Raw genomic sequence first — 8,117 nt, forward strand, 5'->3', positions numbered from 1 at the left:
AAGCTGTATATTGTCACCCTGCTTATTTAACTTATATGCAGAGTACATCATGAGAAACGCTGGGCTGGAAGAAGCACAAGCTGGAATCAAGATTGCCGGGAGAAATATCAATAACCTCAGATATGCAGATGACACCACCTTTATGGCAGAGAGTGAAGAGGAACTAAAAAGCCTATTGATGAAAGTGAAAGAGGAGAGTGAAAAAGTTGGCTTAAAACTCAACATTCAGAAAACTAAGATCATGGCATCTGGTCCCATCACCTCATGGGAAATAGATGGGGAGACAGTGGAAACAGTGTCAGACTTTATTTTGGGGGGCTCCAAAATCACTGCAGATGGTGATTGCAGCCATGAAATTAAAAGACGCTTACTCCTTGGAAGGAACGTTATGACCAATCTAGATAGCATATTAAAAAGCAGAGACGCTACTTTGCCAACAAAGTTTCGTCTGGTCAAGGCTATGGTTTTTCCAGTGGTCATGTATGGATGTGAGAGTTGGACTGTGAAGAAAGCTGAGCGCCTAAAAATTGATGCTTTTGAACTGTGGTGTTGGAGAAGACTCTTGAGAGTCCCTCAGACTGCAAGGAGATCCAACCAGTCCATCCTAAAGGAGATCAGTCCTGAGTGTTCATTGGAAGAACTGATGCTGAAGCTGAAACTCCAATACTTTGGCCACCTCATGCAAAGAGTTGACTCATTAGAAAAGACCCTGATGCTGGGAGGGATGGGGGCAGGAGGAGAAGGGGACGACAGAGGATGAGATGGCTGGATGGCATCACTGACTCGGTGGACATGAGTTTGAGTGAACTCCGGGAGTTTGTGATGGACAGGGAGGCCTGGCGTGCTGCGATTCATGGGGTCGCAAAGAGTCAGACACGACTGGGAGACTGAACTGAACTGAACTTATCTTGTGGGGGTGTGTGTCTGTGAATGACTGTCTCAGTAGCTAAGTCCAAATCCCTTTTTCTCCTAGTTTTGCTGGCAGAAAGGCATGTGAGTGTGAGCAGATGATGTGTATTACTGTATATTACTGTTATTTGTTTGTTTAATCTGAATTGAGTATTTGGGAACTGGAAAACATATTGACTTTGAGCATTTATAAATTAAATATAAAAGAAGCTACACAAAATGAGTTTCAAGTTCACATGAACAGGGAAATACTCTAAGTTAACATCTGATATTAAGGTTTGTTTGTTGATCTTGTTACCGCAGGCAGGTAGCTAGGGGGACAACGTCCAGGTGGCAGGAAATCACCCATCTTGTAAACAAATGTGGAGGGTGGTGCATGGGCAGACAAAGGAAGGAACCTGAAGACTGACAGCAAACCACATCTTTTGGGTGATAAGTGTCTCGGAAGCAGACAGAGAGAGGTGGGGAAAGGCAGGACTCTTCTGCTTCCCAATGTAACCTGTTGCTCACTATGCTCTCATTACAGTAAAATTAGCCTTGCAGGTAAGAAGTACCCATCAGGCACCAATGCCATGACACTTCTGATCTAAGCTAAATAAGTACAAAAATCCGTCCTCCCCTTGGAGAAATGAAGTTGGAATGAAAATTAGGGAATACGACCCCCAAGTTCCTCCTTCCCCAGGGAATATTCCACCCCTTCATTTGTATGCCCCTCGTAACTGGCTTGCAAAGAAACCCAGTGCAGCAGCTCCTCACCTTTCTGACTGCTTTCCGCCTGAGAAGTATTGTTGCTTAAAGTGTCAATTTCCTTTCTCCTTGCTCGTCTCCAAATTCTTTTGAGGTGAAGAAAGAACCTTAAATTCACCTGGAACAATCTAATTAATATAGATCTGTCTTTAGAGCCATCAACATTGAGCATAATACTTTTACTGCACCTCGGTTTCGTTGTTGTTGTTGTTGTTCAGTTGCTCAGTCCAACACTTTGTGACCCCATTGACTTCAGCACATCTGGCTTCCCTGTCCTTCACTATCTCCTGGAATGTGCTCAAACTCATGTCCATTGAGTCAACGATGCCATCCAACCATCTCATCCTCTGTCGCCTGCTTCTCCTCCTGCCCTCAATCTTTCCCAGCATCAGGGTCTTTTCCAACGAGTCAGCTCTTCACATCAGGTGGCCAAGTACTGGAGTTTCACCATCAGTCCCTCCAATGAATATTCAGGGTTGATTTCCTTTAGGGTGGACTGGTTGGCTCTCCTTGCAGTCCAAGGGACTCTCAAGAGTCTTCTCCAGCACCACAGTTCAAAAACATCAATTCTTTGGCACTCAGCCTTCTTTATGGTCCAACTCTCACATCCATACATGACTACTGGAAAAACCATAGCTTTAACTATATGGACCTTTGTGGACAAAGTAATGTCTCTGCTTTGTAATATGCTATCTGAGTTTGTCACAGATTTTCTTCCAAAGAGCGTCTTTTAATTTCATGGCTGCGGTCACCATCTACAATGATTTTGGAGCCCCCAAAAATGAAGTCTGTCATTGTTTCCATTTTTTTCCCCCATCTATTTGCCACGAAGTGATAGGACCGGATGCCATGATCTTACTTTTTTGAATGTTGAGTTTTAAACCATCTTTTTCACTCTCTTCTTTCACCTTCATCAAGAGGCTCTTTAATTCCTCTTCACTTTCTGCCATTAGGGTGGTATCATCTGCATATCTGAGGTTATTGATATTTCTCCTAGCAATCTTGATGCCAGCTTATGCTTCATCCAGCCCAGCGTTTCTCATGATGTACTCTGCATATAAGTTAAATAAGCAGGGTGACAATAAACAGCCTCGACGTACTCCTTTTCCTATTTGGAACCTGTCCATTGTTCCATGTCTGGTTCTAACTGTTGCTTCTTGACCCGCTTACAAGTTTCTATGGAGGCAGGTAAAGTGGTCTGGCATTCCCATCTCTTTAAGAATTTTTCAGTTTATTGTGATCCACACAGTCAAAGGCTTTGACATAGTCAATGAAGCAGAAGTAGATGATTTTTTTTTTAATTCCCTTGCTTTTTCTATGATGTTGGCAATTTGATCTGTAATTCCTCTGCTTTTTCTAAATGCAGCTTGTCCATCTAGTCACAGGACTGGAAAAGTTGTTTTCATTCCAATCCCAAAGAAGGGCAATGCCAAAGAATGTTCAAATTACTACACAATTGAGCTTGTTTCACATGCTAGCAAGGTAATGCTCAAAATCCTTCAAGCTAGGCTTCAATAGTATTTGCACTGAGAACTTCCAGATGTACAAGCACCTAAGGTTAATGTAAGTTAAAAGAAATCTTGCTATATCTGTTGCAAATTTCTCCAGAAAGAAAAATAACTTGGTATGAAACTGTTATGAGTGAACTGAATACAAATGACATAAGAGTTTTTCAGTAAACCTCAGGAATAGTTGCATTCTGAAAATTCTCTAAAACTGTCTCTCCAAATTTTGGTAACAATTACTTGCCTCTTGTCTTTTGCTAGATATTAAGATGTTTAAGACTGGGGGATTCTAATTTAAACATGCAATCAGTGCTACTAAAAATAATAAAACATTTTGCTATACAATAGGAAAGGTGGATACATGTTTTGAGTAAAAAAGGATTGTTATGCATGGTTGGGATGAGATTAGGTTAAACTTATTTGGGTAAATGGATTTTGTTATTAAAAGTAGACTGTTGCATAACTAGATATGGTTCTTCTCTTCTGAGAGAACAAGTTTACTTAGAATTCTGCTTTTGATAACAGATTGTATGAACTTGCCTTTAAGTGATCTGTATTTGTTTTAAAATAGTCACAGTGACCTACGATTCTATCTGACCACATATTTTTAAAACATTTTGATATTTTTTATGAACTTCCTATCAAATTCTAATTAAAGTTCTTTTGACTTCAGCTAGCTTGGAGATACTTCAGAGGGCCGCTCAGAAAAAAAAATTTAATTTAATTTAAAAATACATATATTCATATAAACTGACTAGAATTGGTTGATATGTTAAATTGCACAGAAATCAGTGAACGATCAGCCTCCTCAAATTATACGGTATGAATAAATTTTATTAATACAAACATTCTAGAAACCACACAACTGTTTCTGAAATTTGGATGTGCCCTGATATGACGTTTCAATTTTAGTTGCTATTGTACAATGTTGTATGTCAACAACTTGGATAAGCTTCTTTGTCAAGACACATTGTAATTAAACCTTTAACCACACCTTTTTAAGACCTTTATCATTCATAAACAGATAAGCTGACAATTTGCAAAACTGCCATATCTTCAAAAAGAGTCATGAAAAGGAAATTTTGACAAAAACAGGTTTCTGATAACTTTTAAATCTTACTGCTAAACTAGGTAAGATATTTTAAAAGTCTAATGGAAACTCTGATTTCATAAAAATGTTAATAAAAAGAATTAATTATACAGAACTGAGTCAACTGACGAATATGGCTATAATTTTTTGGTTTTGCCTGAATATTACTGGCTTTTAATCTGTGCTTAGACATCATATTAAAAAGCAGAGACATTACTTTGGCAACAAAGGTCCATCTAGTCAAGGCTATGGTTTTTCCAGTAGTCATGTATGGATGTGAGAATTGGACTATAAAGAAAGCTAAATGCCAAAGAATTGATGTTTTTGAACTGTGGTGTTGGAGAAGACTTTTGAGAGTCCCTTGGACTGCAAGGAGATCCAACCAGTCCATTCTAAAGGAGATCAGTTCCAAGTGTTCATTGGAAGAACTAATGTTGAAGCTGAAACTCCAATCCTTTGGCCACCAGATGCGTAGAACTGACTCGTTGGAAAAGACCCTGATGCTGGGAAAGATTGAAGGCGGGAAGGGAAGGGGATAACAGAGGAGGAGATGGTTGGATGGCATCACCGACTCAATGAACATGAGTTTGAGTAAACTCCGGGAGTTGGTAATGGACAGGGAAGCCTGGCGTGCTGCAGTCCATGGGGTCGCCAAGAGTCAGACACAACTGAGCAATTGAACTGAACTGAACTGAGTCTGTGCTTTTCCAGATGTAAGGAAATCTTTCCCCCTAAGTATAGTTAGGGCAGTCATAAAGTTAAAATTAATAGCTGTGGATCGGAACTGGAGCTAAAAGCCTAAGTCCAACAACAAATTAGAAAACAACAAGGTTAAAGAAGTTCATCAAGTTCAAATAATTGTAGATAAAGAAGAAAACTGTGCTATTTTCTAAAGATTCTAATATCCCTTGTCCAAGGCTGATCAATTCTGTTCCACAATCACCCTTCATCTTCCCTGTTTGGCAGGAAGTAGACAAGAGTGGTTTTTGCCCCTTTCACACAAGATTGTGGATTGAACATTGACAGTGGGGAATTGTAATAGGGAATAACAAATCTGACTCCATACTAGTTGTTTCTTGTATTTTAACCTTTGCATTCTGTTGCTTTTGCTACAAGTAGTGGATGTGATGGAATTCCAGTTGAGCTATTTCAAATCCTGAAAGATGATGCTGTGAAAGTGCTGCACTCAATATGACAGCAAATTTGGAAAACTCAGCAGTGGCCACAGGACTGGAAAAGGTCCATTTTCATTCCAATCCCTAAGAAAGGCAATCCCAAAGAATGCTCAAACTACCACACAATTGCACTCATCTCACACGCTAGTAAAGTAATGCTCAAAATTCTCCAAGCCAGGCCTCAGCGGTACGTGAACCAAGAACTTTCAGATGTTCAAGCTGGTTTTAAAGGCAGAGGAACCAGAGATCAAATTGCCAATATCTGCTGGATCATCGAAAAAGCAAGAGAGTTCCAGAAAAACATGTATTTCTGCTTTATTGACTAGGCGAAAGCCTTCGACTGTGTGGATCACAATAAACTGTGGAAAATTCTGAAAGAGATGGGAATACCAGACCACCTGACCTGCCTCTTGAGAAACCTGTATGCAGGTCAGGAAGCAACAGTTAGAACTGGACATGGAACAACAGACTGGTTCCAAATAGGAAAAGGAGTACGTCAAAGCTGTATATTGTCACCCTGCTTATTTAACTTATATGCAGAGTACATCATGAGAAACGCTGGGCTGGAAGAAGCACAAGCTGGAATCAAGATTGCCGGGAGAAATATCAATAACCTCAGATATGCAGATGACACCACCTTTATGGCAGAGAGTGAAGAGGAACTAAAAAGCCTATTGATGAAAGTGAAAGAGGAGAGTGAAAAAGTTGGCTTAAAACTCAACATTCAGAAAACTAAGATCATGGCATCTGGTCCCATCACCTCATGGGAAATAGATGGGGAGACAGTTGAAACAGTGTCAGACTTTATTTTGGGGGGCTCCAAAATCACTGCAGATGGTGATTGCAGCCATGAAATTAAAAGACGCTTACTCCTTGGAAGGAACGTTATGACCAATCTAGATAGCATATTAAAAAGCAGAGACGCTACTTTGCCAACAAAGTTTCGTCTGGTCAAGGCTATGGTTTTTCCAGTGGTCATGTATGGATGTGAGAGTTGGACTGTGAAGAAAGCTGAGCGCCTAAAAATTGATGCTTTTGAACTGTGGTGTTGGAGAAGACTCTTGAGAGTCCCTCAGACTGCAAGGAGATCCAACCAGTCCATCCTAAAGGAGATCAGTCCTGAGTGTTCATTGGAAGAACTGATGCTGAAGCTGAAACTCCAGTACTTTGGCCACCTCATGCGAAGAGTTGACTCTTTGGAAAAGACCCTGATGCTGGGAGGGATGGGGGCAGGAGGAGAAGGGGACGACAGAGGATGAGATGGCTGGATGGCATCACTGACTCGGTGGACATGAGTTTGAGTGAACTCCGGGAGTTTGAGATGGACAGGGAGGCCTGGCGTGCTGCGATTCATGGAGTCGCAAAGAGTCAGACATGACTGAGTGACTGAACTGAACTGATCTGAATCACTCAACTGATGTTGCCTATCCTTTAAACTATACATACTGGCCGGTCTCAGGGAGCCCTGCCCCCATGCTTGAATGTTAAACTAAAACAACTTTTTTCAGCCCACAGGAAACACCCTGACCTAGCTCACTTAACATTTGCAGGAAAGAAGAAATTAATATATCCCCCAAACCAGGAGATATTTGCAATAACTTATGATTGATATTGCCTGTTTTACAAATTTGTTGTTCCTTGCATTAACAAATGTACAGCTGAGCCTCTGATAAAATGATAATTCATAGTTCCATATGAGATTAATGATAGTGTAACTCTAGATATGGGAAGAAGCAACAAGAGGGAACATTTTCCTGGACCATAAGAGACTAGTAAGACAGGTGGTCCAGAGACTTTAGGCTATTGTTAATAAGGTTTAGTTCAGTGACAGCACATTAAGTGGCCTTATCAGTGAAATCTTTGCCAGACTTGGGAATGAGCATTCCTAGTACCATGGAATGAAGTGGTCATGAAATGCTCTCAAAGCCATGGTCAAATTTATGACCATGAAGGGGCCCTGCCGACTAAAAACTAGCATTTTCCATCTACCTCTCCACTGTAGCTGCTGACCTTTAACACCCCCTAAAAGGAGTTCAGGTTGGAGATCAGGGACGCACCCTGTAGTCTGGGAAAAGGTGGCAGAACAGATCTTCAGATACATATTTTCAGATTCTATGAGCCCAAATTCTTGCATCTTCTCATATCTAGAAAAGCATTAAAATCACTAATGGTGACACCTGTGTTAGCCACTGAGGAGAGCAATACATTGGGAAGTAAAAATGGAATAGCTATGTCAGATTCAGATGTCAGCAGCCAACCTCAAAGCAGCGTCTGATGGATTTCTAACTGAGCGGGATTGGGACAGGCCTTTCCTCCACATCCTCTGCTTTAGCAGTACCTAGATAACAGTACTAACAAATGTATAACTGAGCCTCTGATAAAATGATGATACATAGTTCCATATGAGATTAATGATAGTGTAACTCTAGATATGGGAAGAAGCAACAAGAGGGAATATTTTCCTGGACCATAAGAGACTAGTAAGACAGTTGGTCCAGAGTACCTAGATAACAGTATTAGAGACACATTTCCTGAAGTACCTAGATAACAATATTAGAGACACATTTCCTGAGTTGTTTTACAGATATGGAACCCCCTGCCCCCATCAAATGGAAGGTATTAACTACTTGATGACCATGAGAATATAGGCCTAGGCCTCCCAGAGCCTAAGGACTGACAAGGTTAACCTCT

Source organism: Dama dama, chromosome 20, assembly GCF_033118175.1.
Source record: "Dama dama isolate Ldn47 chromosome 20, ASM3311817v1, whole genome shotgun sequence".
Classification (NCBI taxonomy): domain Eukaryota; kingdom Metazoa; phylum Chordata; class Mammalia; order Artiodactyla; family Cervidae; genus Dama; species Dama dama.